At 44.5% G+C, this 15511-nt stretch overlaps 2 protein-coding genes across 5 annotated transcripts in view; one reads left to right on the top strand and one right to left on the bottom strand.

Moving 5' to 3' along the window:
- Positions 1–15511, top strand: part of LOC130285555 (syntaxin-binding protein 4-like) — a 186675-nt gene that overhangs the window by 37153 nt on the left and 134011 nt on the right. For 2 of the 3 annotated variants that reach the window (XM_056537108.1, XM_056537109.1), the window contains exon 3: positions 10418–10545. The gene's annotated coding sequence lies outside the window, so the exon portion shown is untranslated. Of the gene's footprint in view, positions 1–4068; positions 4163–10417; positions 10546–15511 lie in introns of those variants that run through there. The other variant, XM_056537110.1, reaches the window with a different exon arrangement.
- The window catches only part of PPL (periplakin), a 96512-nt gene that overhangs the window by 63987 nt on the left and 17014 nt on the right, over positions 1–15511 (bottom strand). The window lies entirely within an intron of this gene.

Genomic DNA, 15511 nt, shown 5'->3' with positions numbered 1-15511 from the left:
GTATATATCCAGGTTATACCAGCATGGTCCATATCACTATATACAGGAGATATATAACTTATACCAGCTGTACATATATATTATATACAGTATATACCAGGATATACCAGCATGGTCCATATCACTATATACAGGAGTTATATAACTTATACCAGCTGTACATATACAGTATATACCCAGGTTATACCAGCATGGTCCATATCACTATATACAGGAGTTATATAACTTATAACAGCTGTACATATATATTATATACAGTATATACCCAGGTTATACCAGCATGGTCCATATCACTATATACAAGAGATATATAACTAATACCAGCTGTACAAATAATTATATACAGTATATACCCAGGTTATACCAGCATGGTCCATATCACTATATACAGGAGATATATAACTTATACCAGCTGTACATATATAATTATATACAGTATATACCCAGGTTATACCAGTATGGTCCATATCACTATATACAGGAGATATATAACTTATACCAGCTATACATATATATTATATACAGTATATACCCAGGTTATACCAGCATGGTCCATATCACTATATACAGGAGATATATAACTTATACCAGCTGTACATATATAATTATATACAGTATATACCCAGGTTATACCAGCATGGTCCATATCACTATATACAAGAGATATATAACTTATTCCAGCTGTACATATATATTATATACAGTATATACCCAGGTTATACCAGCATGGTCCATATCACTATATACAGGAGATATATAACTTATACCAGCTGTACATATATAATTATATATAGTATATACCCAGGTTATACCAGCATGGTCCATATCACTATATACAGGAGATATATAACTTATACCAGCTGTACATATATAATTATATACAGTATATACCCAGGTTATACCAGCACGGTCCATATCACTATATACAGGAGATATATAACTTATACCAGCTGTACATATATAATTATATACAGTATATACCAGGTTATACCAGCATGGTCCATATCACTATATACAGGAGATATATAACTTATACCAGCTGTGCACATATATAATTATATACAGTATATACCCAGGTTATACCAGCATGGTCCATATCACTATATACAGGAGTTATATAACTTATACCAGCTGTACATATATATTATATAGCGTATATACCCAGGATATACCAACATGGTCCATATCACTATATACAGGAGATATATAACTTATACCAGCTGTACATATATATTATATACAGTATATACCCAGGTTATACCAGCATGGTCCATATCACTATATACAAGAGATATGTAACTAATACCAGCTGTACATATATAATTATATACAGTATATACCAGGTTATACCATCATGGTCCATATCACTATATACAGGAGATATATAACTTATTCCAGCTGTACATATATATTATATACAGTATATACCCAGGTTATACCAGCACGGTCCATATCACTATATACAGGAGATATATAACTAATACCAGCTGTACATATATAATTATATACAGTATATACCCAGGTTATACCAGCATGGTCCATATCCCTATATACAGGAGATATATAACTTATACCAGCTGTACATATATATTATATACAGTATATACCAGGTTATACCAGCATGGTCCATATCACTATATACAGGAGATATATAACTTCTACCAGCTGTACGTATATATTATATACAGTATATACCAGGTTATACCAGCATGGTCCATATCACTATATACAGGAGATATATAACTTATACCAGCTGTACATATATAATTATATACAGTATATACCCAGGTTATACCAGCATGGTCCATATCACTATATACAGGAGATATATAACTTATACCAGCTGTACATATATAATTATATACAGTATATACCAGGTTATACCTGCATGGTCCATATCACTATATACAGGAGATATATAACTTATACCAGCTGTACATATATATTATATACAGTATATACCAGGTTATACCAGCATAGTCCATATCACTATATACAGGAGATATAACTTATACCAGCTGTACATATATAATTATATACAGTATATACCCAGGTTATACCAGCATGGTCCATATCACTATATACAGGAGATATATAACTTATACCAGCTGTACATATATATTATATACAGTATATACCAGGTTATACCAGCATGGTCCATATCACTATATACAGGAGATATATAACTTATACCAGCTGTACATATATAATTATATACAGTATATACCAGGTTATACCAGCATGGTCCATATCACTATATACAGGAGATATATAACTTATACCAGCTGTACATATATATTATATACAGTATATACCAGGTTATACCAGCACGGTCCATATCACTATATACAGGAGATATATAACTTATACCAGCTGTACATGTATAATTATATGTATGTATAAATTATTCACCACTGTCAGGTTGTATATACCGCCATCACTTGAGTTGTCATTGATGTGTAACGCCATATCTCTCCCGTCATCTCATAACATTGAGTAGCTTTCTATACTCTGTATTTACTTAGCAGGTTTCTTTAGATAAGGAATAGATACAGTAAGCTCTCGGCTAAGTAAATAATGGCCATGATATCATTTTTTTTAATGCTACTTACTATGCTATTTAAAGGGCCACTCACCCTAAAAGTAACCCCAGGGGGAGGAGCCTACTTTTTTGGGCTCCCGAAGGCAATGTTTTCCAAACCGTGTGCCTCCAGCTGTTGCAAAACTACAACTCCCAGCATGCCTGGACAGCCGAAGGCTGTCCAGGCATGCTGGGAGTTGTAGTTTTGCAACAGCTGGAGGCACACGGTTTGGAAAACACTGCCCTAAGGCTACCGTTTTCACATGTTTTGCCATTTATTTTAACTGGAAAAAGCTCCATAAAAACTGCCATGTCATTTTGCATAAAAAAGCGTTTATTTTTTCCTTTGGCATTTTTTCATCATTAGGTCATGTGGTTCATTGATCATGTGACTTTGGCGTTTTGCGTTTCATATTTCACTATTGACTCCCAGCTAACATTTGTCTGCAGTTTTTTAAACCCCCCCCCCCCCCCCCCCCCAAAAAAAAAAATAAAAATAAAAAATAAAAGAAGCAAAATGGCCGCCTGGGAAGTGTTAGCTAACGATTATTCAATAAAAACATTTAAGCGGTGACTCGAAATACTGTAGAATGTTTTCCAAAATGTCCGACTTCTTCAGAATACGTCTTCACACCCAGTTTCAGACAAATGAGGCCTGAGGAGCATTTCATGGCCGTCAGATTTGGAGAGACGAACATTTTTAAGATTTTTCGTCAGTGAACGCTGTAATTTTGACACAGACAGAACCCGTGAATGTCACTAGTCCACATTCATTGTGGTAGAGGCGTGTTCACATTTCTGACATGGCGGCCATTTCACATGCTAGTAGATGCAAGCACACAGGGCCTCGTTCATCAAAGCCATCTTGGTTGCCCCTAGCAACCAATCAGTGCAGCTTCCTGCTTTCTGACATGACGGCCATTTTGACATTCTAGTAGATGCCAATACTCGGGGCCTCATTCATCAAAGCTGTCTTTGTTGCCCATAGCAACCAATGTGTTTTCTGACATGACGGCCATGTTGACATTCTAGTAGATGCAAGTACACAGGGTCTTAATTATCAAAGCCATTTTTGTTGCCCCAGCAACTAATCAGCGCAGCTTTCTGACATGGCGGCCATTTTGTCTCAGGGCCTCATTCATGAAAGCTGTCTTTGTAGCAACCAATTGTGGTGTCCCGGTACAAGACATGGTCCTATACCCTTCCTAAGTCCCCTCAGGAAGAGTCCCTGCAGTCCATAGGGCTCTCCTGCAGGGCTCACCCTTTGCCCACCTTCTATAAATGCATTGTAAATGTATTGTACATATTGTTCTTTGTATATAAGGTTGTACAAATGTATAGGACCTTCCTGGGTCATGTGATCTACTGTCATGTGATGTACCCAGAGTTCCCTGGGTACAGGACCTACAGGCTTTGCAACCAATGGGATTTAGTCCAGCCCCCCTAGTATATAAGGGGCTGTAGTCTCTTAATTCACTCTCTGATCTCTCTTATCTCCTGGATTTCAGACAAGCACAATACCTGTACTATCTAAATTAATCTCAGCTAGACCAAAGCCTAAAGAACCTGCAACCTCCAAATGTGAGTTATCAAGCTCTATCTACAATTCTAGTGACTACTACTCAACTCAAGGATACAATTAGTAGCACAGTGTCCTGCATAAATCTCAATACTACAAGTCCCAGCAAGCCTGTGAGGTATCCTGCATCCCGGTTGCCTCTAGAGAAACTGCATAACTGTAAAGACTGTTCTATAAAGAAGTTTAAGTAAAAGTTCCAGTTATCTCATAATTCCTTTATTGCCTGCCGTTTCTGGGTTGGTTGTCAGCAGGGACTTATACAGAAAACAATTTGGCGTCACGACTAATCAGGGGTTAATAACACCTTACCCCACAGGGTTAATACCACCAGACCCTGTTACACCACTGCAACACCCCAGACACCACACAATCGAGACAGATTAATTTTTTAGACAGCTTTGATGAACAATCCCCTTAGTTATTTGAAGTGGCGGCCATTTTTTCATGAATTTAAGGTGGTATTTTGATGGCTGTAAATACTACTTCTAGCATTGTGGTCATTTTATCAAGATTTTTAAAGGGTTATCACATATTTGTGGAATATTTATGGGCTTTGGCTGGTATAAGGGTCCAAGGGTCCATGTGTATCGACGTGCAGGAACCACCTTCTCAGCCAATCAGAGGCTGGTTACCGCAATTGGACAGTGTTTGGCTGAGCAGCATGTCCTGTACTTAAGCTCATCCTGGAACGGGACTGTTGAGACGGACATGACAGGGGATCGGGGAAGGTGAGTATAATTTTTTTTTTCACGTTTATTCTAACCAGAGGGCATATGCCTGTTCCATCAAGGTGGGGAATGTTTCATCAAATCGGCCATTATCTCTTTCTACCCTCTTATTTATCCCTTTTATGCGTTCGTTAACATGGTGGCAGTTCATATTGTCCATGAGGGCCGTCTAAAACAAGAATGGGCTATCCATGGGCCTTATAGCGGTACAAGAAACTGCCCCCACATGGGATTATACACAGACCCTGCCCCTTATGGTGTAGCCATGTAGTTCCCAGTACCATCACAGCCTGGGAGAAAACGGAGCGGGGGAACCCCTGGCGTAGTGGCGCCTTGACGGGGGTTTTAGTGGCCCTTCCAGATGTTAGTAAGGGGTAATGTGGTTAGAGGTATATTTCAAGGGAATGGGGGAAGGGTTAAATGGCTGCTGCTCCTTTAAGGGACAGTAGCAGGTGGCTCGAGAGTGGGGTGAAAGGGAGCTTATCTGGAGGGGAGGGGGGGGGGAGTGTATATAGGGGGGTGCTCCAGGGGGGGAGGGTACTCACCAGTCGGCGTGTAGAAGCGAGAAGAAGGTCCCGCCCGCCCTCTTTTAAACGCTTGGTGGGTGGGATTCTGATAAGGGGGAGGCATGTGAAAGGGTCCCGAGGGAGTTAGTAGTTTGAAAGATAAATGTTTGAGATGGTTCAATTGGGCCTCCTGGTGGTGGTTCTGGGCCTCAGGAGTTCGAGGGATTGTGCGGAAGGTTACCGGGGTGCCCCCAGGCCAGGAGCTCGCGGCCAGGGGTAAGAAGTGTGTTGCACAAATCCGGTTGGGGGAGGGGAGTGCCCTCCAGTTTGGTTATGTTTATATGTAAATATTCAAATGTTATTTATTGGTTTGTTAAATAAATGGGCCACACGGCCCAATTTTCCCACAGCAGGTGTCAGTGTCTTTTCTATTGGGTGAAGGGGTTGTTACTTGGTTAAGAGTGGGTTAGATAGGAAGGGATGTATCTAAAATCCCATCCAGTCATGGTTAGGGATGAGGGTACAAACTCTTAGGGTCCTAATGCCAAATCTTTAACAGTGCCCCACAACCATCATGTGCCATTTATAATACTGGTGAGGCCTTTGAACCCTTAAAGGGGTACTCCGCCGAAAAACGAGAGAACAGGGGATGAGATGTCTAATCGTGGGGGTCCCGCAGCTGGCACCCTAGTCATTCATGCATGGAGTGAACTCCGCTCCGTGCCGGATGACTGACGACTACAGCTGCCACCCCCCCTCCATTCATGTCTATGGGAGGAAGCGTGATAGCAACGTACTAGCCGTCACACCCCCTCCCTTAGACATGAATGGAGGGGGCATGGTGTGGCGTCACTGTTAGGATTCGGCAGGCTGGATGTGGATCCTCTGTGTCAGCGAGGGATTGGCGTGGACTGTACCGGTGGACCAGTTCTAAGTTGCTACTAGTATTCACCAGAGCCCGCCGCAAAGCGGGATGGTCTTGCTGCGGCGGTAGCAACCAGGTCGTATCCACCGGTAACGGCTCAACCTCTCTGACTGCTGAGACTGGCGTGGGACAGAAGGACGAGGCAAGAGCGAGGTCAGACGTAGCAGAAGGTCAGGGCAGGCGGCAAGGTTCGTTGTCAATGGTAACGGCAGAAGGTCGGGAAACACTGGTATGGCAATCACAGGAACCGCTATCACTAGGCACAAGGGCAACAAGATCCGGCAATGCTGGGAAGGGGAAGTGAGGTTATAAAGGCGTGGAGCAGGTGGGAGCTAATTACACTGATTGGGCCAGGCACCAATTAGTGGTGCACTGGCCCTTTAAATCTTAGAGAGCTGGCGCGCGCGCCCTAGAGAGCGGAGCCGCGCGCGCCAGGACGTGACAGCCGGGGACCGGGTCAGGTATGTGGATTGGGATGCGATCCCCGTTGGCAGTGTCAGTGCTGCAGAGAGGAGAACGCTGCGAGCGCTCCGGGGAGGAGCAGGGACCCGGAGCGCTTGGCGTAACAGTCACGAACACAGTGTTCTGGACGCCACCGCTGCCGGACCGGAGATCGCGGGAGTCCCCAGGGGCGGGACCCCGGCGATAAGATGTTTTTTCACCAGACTAACCCTTCAAGCACCAGGTCCCGCGTACAACTGCTACCTATGCGCCCCCTATAGCTACATTATTTCAGCATTGCCGATTGTGTTTCCGCATCCCATTGGCGCCAGATAATACAGTGCTGACTCCGCGCCATATCAGCGAGCGTATCTCCTTCTCCCCGCCATCTCACAATGAAGGCAATGAAACTGTATCACCGTCACACCCCTGCCCCAACTTCTTGCAGAACCTGCTCGGCTCCCGGGCTCTGCTACGTCTGCCTCACGCCCTTCGCTTATTTGACATAACATCAGTGATTCGGAGCGCGCACTCCTCCCTCCGAGTGAAAAGTTCTCTGGAATCTTCTATGGGTCCAACCTTATTTAGACGTCAGGATGAGGAGGTTTATTGTCTCCTTTCAGGTTTTACCAGGAGGAACTAAATTTAGACGCAAAACGCCTGAGGAATTAAATAAGATTTACACCCTGATGGGGAAACACAATAGGAATGACGCCTCGGCCATAGGAGGAGTAGGCCCGGGGAGTCCAATTTGGGATAATATGAATGGAAACCATCAGCAAGCAGAACAGCTGCTGCTGACAGATATTATTAATTTTATTATAATTTACATTTTATTATAATTGTGTTATTAGCCACATTATTGTACAGTGGTCCCTCAACATACGATGGTAATCCGTCCCAAATGGACCATCGTTTGTTGAAACCATCGTATGTTGAGGGATCCGTGCAATGTAAAGTATAGGACAGTGGTCTACAACCTGCGGACCTCCAGATGTTGCAAAACTACAACACCCAGCATGCCCGGACAGCCAACGGCTGTCCGGGCATGCTGGGAGTTGTAGTTTTGCAACATCTGGAGGTCCGCAGGTTGAAGACCACTGGTATTGGAGCTTATACTCACGTGTCCCCGCCGCTCCGGACTGTCACCGCTCGTCACCGCTGCCCTGGATGTCGCCCTCCATCGCTGTCGCCGCGTCCCCGAGGTGTCCCCGACGCTCCGGCAAGGCCTCTGCTTCCCCGGCATCCTCGCTCTCCGTCGCCGCCATCACGTCGCTACGCACCCCGCTCCTATTGGATGACGGGACGGCGTGCGCAGCGACGTGATGACGACGATGGAGAGCGCCGACGATGCAGGGGATCCCGAAGAGGACACGCCGGAGCCCCGAGGACAGGTAAGTGATCGTCAGTGGACAACACGGGGCACCGTAAACGGCTATCCGGTGGCAGCTGAAGCAGTCTGCGCTACCGGATAGGCGTTTATGCGATGGCCCCGACATACAAAAGCATCATATGTTGATGCTGCCTTCAACATGCGATGGCCTCCGAGAGTGATCGTATGCTGAAATGATCGTATGTCGGGGGGGGGGTCACTGAATATTATTTGGCCTGATGTTCCATTAGACACATGGTAGGAATTATGGATCTGATAACAGCAACTTACTGATGGTTTCCTAATAGCAACAAGTGGGATATTTATAACTCACTAGTGTTGAGCACGAATATTCGTAATGCAAATTTTTATCGCGAATGTCGGCACTTGTCAGCGATTCCGCTAATATTTTGAATACAGTGCTATATATTCGTAATGACGAATATTAGTTTTTTTTTGTGGTTTTTGTTTCACATGCAAATTTTTATGCAAATTTTCCATGTGAATTTTCAAATGGAAAAAAAAGTGAACGAACATAGCGAATATGCGAATTTCGCGAACGTGGGACGAATATTCGTCAATAAACATCGCAAATAATATATTTTATTATAGTGTCAATGGGGGCTTGAATACACCTAGTGGTCACCAGCGGTACTGCAGTGTATTAGCATTTTTGTCTTGTTTCGTTGTCACCATAAATTCTGTGCCTCCTCTCAGGGTAGGGATTATGACAGTTTTTCCCAACCAGTGTGCCTCCAGCTGTTGCAAAACTACAACTCCCAGCATGCAAAAAAAAAAAAAAAAGAAAGAAAGAAAGAAACACCAACGCGTTTCAGAATGTTCAGATCAGTGGTCTAGATCTGGTCTAGATTAGTGGTCTCTAGGTGTTGCAAATATATATATATATATATATATATATATATATATATATATATATAGTCATAATAGAGACCTGGCCGATTGAAATTACTCTCTTAAAGGGGTACTCCAGTGGAATTGTTTTGTTGTTTTGTTTTGTTTTTTTGTTTTTTTATGAACTGGTGCCAGAAAGTTAAACAGATTTGTAAATTACTTCTATTAAAAAAAAAATCTTTATCCTTCCAGTACTTTTTAGCAGCTGTATGCTACAGGGGAAATTCTTTTCTTTTTGAATTTCTTTTTTGTCTTGTCCTCAGTGCTCTCTGCTGACACCTCTGTCTGTGTCAAGAACTGTTCAGAGCAGCATAGGTTTGATAGGAGGATTTTCTCCTGCTCTGGACAGTTCCTGATACGGGCATCAGGTGTCAGCAGAGAGCACTGTGGACAAGACAAAAAAGAAATTCAAAAAGAAAAGAATTTCCTCCGTAGCATACAGTCATTTACAAATCTGTTCAACTTTCTGGCACCAGTTGATTTAAAAAAAAAAAAAATGTTTTCCACCGGAGTAGGCTGCACTACTGAGACATTCAGAAGACAACATGTCTTCTGGTTCTGGTATCAAATCACCATCCATATAAATGTTCTCATAGAATGGTCATTAATCGACCAGGCAGCGGTCTCCAAATTGCCGACCTACAGCCGTTGCAAAACTACAACTCCCAGCATGCCCGGACAGCCGTTGGCTGTCCGGGCATGCTGGGGGTTGTAGTTTTGCATCAGCTGGAGACACACTGGTTGGGAAACACTGGTTAAGGGAGTGGAAATTGGGCTAGGATGGATGGGATGGGTCGGGAACTATATGACTATGTGTTATGTGAGCATTGTAGGGTAATTTTTTATGTTGGTATTAGAGAAGGAGCGAACTTACAGTAAATTCGATTCGTCACAAACTTCTCGGCTCGGCAGTTGATGACTTTTCCTGCATAAATTAGTTCAGCTTTCCGGTGCTCCGGTGGGCTGGAAAAGGTGGATACAGTCTTAGGAAAGAGTCTCCTAGGACTGTATCCACCTTTTCCAGCCCACCGGAGCACCTGAAAGCTGAACTAATTTATGCAGGATAAGTCATCAACTGCCGAGCCGAGAAGTTCGTGACAAATCGAATTTACTATAAGTTCGCTCATCTCTAGTTGGTATTATTTAAACACTGTATTGATCCAAGCTAGAAACACCATGTCCACATGCAAAAAATAAAAAAATAAAAACACCAACGCATTTTAAACTTTTACAGTATACGGTATAATTTGTCATTGTTTGGCGCTATTATTTAGCAGTATTGACCTGTATAGACATTGAGGGCCCCATTCCTTTCATAGAAGGGCCCATTGAGTTGACGTTGAGTATACTAACACAAGTTTATCCGGCCGCAGGTACGACGAGGAACGTGCGGCGCCCTACATTGTTTGCAAACAAAAGAGCCTTATTCTAATCCACTGAAAGGAGGCGTCATGACTGGGAAAAGAGCCACCGGGAGACAGGTGCCAGCAACGTGCCAGGGGTAAGGATCTCATAGGGAGTCAAGTAACACTCCTGGTGGCCCTTAAAGGGGTACTCCACTGGAAACCATTTTTGTTAATCACCTGGTGCCAGAAAGTTAAACAGATTTGTAAATTACTACTATTTAAAAATCTTAACCCTTCCATCACTTATCAGCTGCTGTATGCTCCACAGGAAGTTCTTTTCTTTTTGAATTTCGGGTACTGGATATAACCCTTCCATGTAGTTGCACCAACATGGCGCCCTATAGAAGACAAGCATAGACAACGGCCGTATAGAAGACAAGCATAGACAACGACAGACGGACAACGGACCCAGAGGTCAAGTGCTGCTTGGCTTTGATACAGGGGTTGGGCACTATGTTGGGCTGTGAGGGCATGCTGGGAAATGCAGTTTTGAAACCTCTGGAGAGCTACAGATTGGGGAATCACTGCTCTACTAGACGTGTTGGACCATCGGTTGGGTTGAGAGCTACACCAATGTGCATAGGCCAAAGTCAACGGGGACTGGATATGACCCTTCCATGATGTTGCACCAACATGGCGCCCTATAGAAGACAAACATAGACAACGGCAGCTTCATGGAGACCCAAAGGTTAAGGGCCGGTTGGCTTTGATACAAGGGTTGGGCACTATGTTGGGCTAGGAGGGCATGCTGGGAAGTGCAGTTTTGAAACCTCTGGAGAACTACAGATTGGGGATCACTGCTCTACTAGAAGTGTAGGACCACCTGTTGGGTTGGGGGCTACACCAATGTGCATAGGCCAAAGTCAACAGGGACTGGATATGACCCTTCCATGATGTTGCACCAACATGGTGACCTATAGAAGACAAGCATAGACAACGTCCGTATAGAAGACAAGCATAGACCACGACAGCTTCATGGGGACCTAGAGGTCAAGGGCCGGTTGGCTTTGATACAAGGGTTGGGCACTATGTTGGGCTGTGAGGGCATGCTGGGAAATGCAGTTTTGAAACCTCTGGTTAGCTACAGATTGGGGATCACTGCTCACTGCTCTACTAGAAGTGTAGGACCACCGGTTGGGTTGGGGGCTACACCAATGTGCATAGGCCAAAGTCAATGACTGGATATGACCCTTCCATGATGTTGCACCAACATGGCGCCCTATAGAAGACAAGTATAGACAACTGCAGCTTCATGGGGACCCAGAGGTCAAAGGTTGGTTGGCTTTGCTACAATGGTTGGTTACTATGTTGGGGCAATACCATCAACGGGCCAATGTGTGGCAGGAGGTCTATTTGCCCCGTCCTACTGCTACGTCTTCACTCAGACAGTGGGTCCGGATTAGGTATGTCCAAAAACCAGTCTGCTCGGTGCTTTAAAAACAAGACCAAATACAAGATCCTTTCCTCTACTAGGGTCACATTCCTGAAATACCTACAAAAAAGTCTTGCCCAACAAGACAAGCGTACCACTGCTCCTACGGAAGGAATGTCTCTCCCCGTCCAATCCCAGATGTGCAAAAACTTAACAGCAAACAATAATTCATCTACTTCAGTGTTTTCCAACCATTGTGCCTCCAGCTGTAGCAAAACTACAATTCCCAGCATGCCCGGACAGCCGAAGGCTGTCCGGGCATGCTGGGAGTTGCAGTTTTGCAACAGCTTCATGCACACTACGCTGATCTATTACTTACCCTGACCTTGTGGAATAATCAATAAATATATTCTATTGTCAAGATCTCTGCTTGCTTTCAGCAAATGGAACACACCCAGAAGGCGAAAAGCAGGTTATATCCCACAACTGAAACCTGCATATCCGACCGATGCGTTTTACCTGCGCTGATCCACTGTAACGAACGAGAAGGATTTGTGCCGCAATATATTTCTATTATCACGGCAATATAAGTGTACGTTTACATGGCGAAATTCCGCCAGAATTTTCCGCACAGACATTCCCTGAGTCCCATCGATTTCAGTGGGATTGTGCTGCAGCGTGCACACGGTGGAGTTTGCGTTTCTGCCGCAAAAAATTCAGATTCCGGCGTCCAGTATTCTTTCTGCGGATTTCGCTTGGAAAGGCACTGCCGTCTATGATACAGCCCATTTCCGAGGGGTCCTAGCGCCCGCCGGACTTAAAAAAATGTGCGGAATGCCCGTCCGTGTTTTCCAGGTCGACATTTCGCACCTTTCCCTACCGTGTAAACATATCCTAATTGTCACAAACCCTCAGCTGTTTAAAGGCCAGGATAGTTTTCGGCCTCTGGAAGCAAGCAGGATTTTTCCCAGTCACTGACAGCAAGCAGAGATCTTGACAATTTTGAGAAATTGATGCACAGTGGGTACAGTCGCAGTGGTGCAGTGCAGATTTTTTGCCACGAGCGGAATGAGTGATGGTATTGGCTGAGGGGGTGGGGGGTGTCCTGGAGGAATGGGGTCATCTCTTGTTACCCCCCGAACAATAGTGGTGTCTGGTTGTATATGTTACCACCCTGGAGTCACATTCTCACCCTCCTCCTCGCACACAGCCGGGGTGGTGTCCCCTTTTTACTCTCATCCTTCTGACGTAGGACGGATGTCTCCCCACACCCATCTGATCAGTCACTGTCACCGCCTAGGTGAGACGACTGCCACCACCACCGCCACCGGGGACCTTCCCTCCGCACAACAGGTGTGAACGACACCTGACAACTACTTCACTATTCATCATGTAATCAGCCTGCGGCTCTCCCACTGTGGTGAAACTACAACTCCCAGCAGGTGGCTGTTGGGGCCTGCTGTGTGTTATAAAGTCACAACAGCATCAAGGGTGGTCACACTACAACTCCCAGCATGCATAAAAAGTCAAAGAATAGCAAGGCATGCTAAAAAAAAACGTCTAAGAAGGTCTAAAGGGATGCTGGGAGTTGTAGATTCACAACAGCATCAGGGGTCGTGGCACTACAATGTCAAAGACTAGCATGCTGGGAGTTGTAATATACTTTGTAGGCATGCCGGGAGTTGTAATATACTTTGTAGGCATGCCGGGAGTTGTAATATACTTTGTAGGCATGCTGGGAGTTGTTGTTTTGTATCGGTGCTAGGTGAATAGATATACTTACAGATTGTGAAACTAAAACTACTAGCATGCCTTAAATGCCAAAGGCTGTCTCAGGATGCTGGGAGTTGTAGATTCACAACAGCATCAAGGATCGTGACACTACAATTCCCAGCATGCATGAAAAGTCCAAGACTAGCAAGGCATGCTGGGAGCAGTAGTTTTACAACAGAGCTGGTAAAATATGTATAAAATTGTAAAACTACTACTTCCAGCATCCCTAAAATGTCAGAGACTGCCTAGGGATGCTGGGAGTTGTTGTTTTGCAACAAAACTGGTGGAATATATATATATATATATATTTACAGGTTGTGAGACTACAACCTCCAGCATGCCTAAGACGTAAAAGACTGTGCAGGCATGCTGGGGGTTGTTGTTTCATAACGGCGCTAGTGAAATACATATACTTGCAGATTGTGACACTACAACTCCCAGAATGCCCTGACAGGGTATGCTGGAAGTCATGTTTTCCCAATGAAGATAGAGATTGTGAAACTACAACTCCCAGCATGACTCAATAGCTTAAAAACTCTCTAAGCATGCTGGGAGGTATAGGTTTCACAACAGGGGCGGAGGAACACACAGTCACAGGTTGCAAAACTACAACTCTCAGCATGAAGACTGCCAGTGCATGCTGGGAGTTGTAGTTTCACAACGTTAGAGCAACACCTAGTCACAGGTAAAGCTTAAAACTCTCTGGACATTTTGGGAGGTGTAAGTTTCAGAACGGGGGGTAGAAAGACGCATAGCGACAGATCAGGAGACTACAACTCCCAGCATGGCTTAAAATGTTGATGGCTGTCCAGGCTTGCTGGGTGTTGTAGTTACAGGTGATTATATTGGAGTTCTAATCATTAGGCAGTACCCTTTAGTCCAGTGGTCTCCAAAGTGTTGTCCTCCAGCTGTTGCAAAACTACAACTCCCAGCATGCCCGGACAGCCTACGGCTGTCCGGGCATGCTGGGAGTTGTAGTTTTGCAACAACTGGAGGTCCACAGTTTAGAGACCACTGTTTTAGTCAGATGCAGACCATTGTTGGTCTCTATGTACACACAGAGGATTGACAGGCAGAACTATGGGGGGGAAGGCGAGGCTGAAGGACAGGTACAAGGGTCGTGTAAACACTTTATAGTGGATCCGCTGACCATAAATCCCAGGGTGAGTCCTCTAATCCTCCTGGGCCCCAGAGCTGACACTCATTAAGATCAATCACATTGTGTCACATGGGAAGAACAATGAAGGACCAACCTGTTTCCTGACATCAAAGATGATCGTCCAGGAGCAGCTGGAACGTACAGGAGGAAGCCTTTACTGTTCAGAGGAGGGCTGTCTGCTTCTAGGAAAGCTGGGTGAGGACGCTGGGCACCACTAGAGCGCCCACACACAGGCCGTCACCTCCCCTCAGCCTCGACTCTGCCCAATGCAATGATACCAGGACTGGAAGTGTCACTAGGCCAAGATGGATCTGGACCAACAGTCTACAGACTAAAGAACCCAGTAAGATCAGCATTAGAACCCAGTATAAATGATCAGTATTAGAATCCCGTATGTAAGATCAGCATTAGAACCCAGTATGATCAGCACAAGAACCCAGTACGATCAGCATTAGAACCCAGTATGATCAGCATTAGAACCCAGTACGATCAGCATTAGAACCCAGTATGATCAGCTTAAGAACCCAGTACGATCAGCATTAGAACCCAGTACGATCAGCATTAGAACCCAGTAAGATCAGCATTAGAACCCAGTATAAATGATCAGTATTAGAATCCCGTATGTAAGCTCAGCATTAGAACCCAGTATGATCAGCATTAGAACCCAGTACGATCAGCATTAGAACCCAGTACGATCAGCATTAGAACCCAGTACGATCAGCATTAGAACCCAGTACGATCAGCATTAGAACCCAGT

Source organism: Hyla sarda, chromosome 8 (assembly GCF_029499605.1).
Source record: "Hyla sarda isolate aHylSar1 chromosome 8, aHylSar1.hap1, whole genome shotgun sequence".
NCBI lineage: Eukaryota > Metazoa > Chordata > Amphibia > Anura > Hylidae > Hyla > Hyla sarda.
Note: the sequence above shows the minus strand (reverse complement) of the source record. Positions and strands in the feature narration are given on the sequence as shown.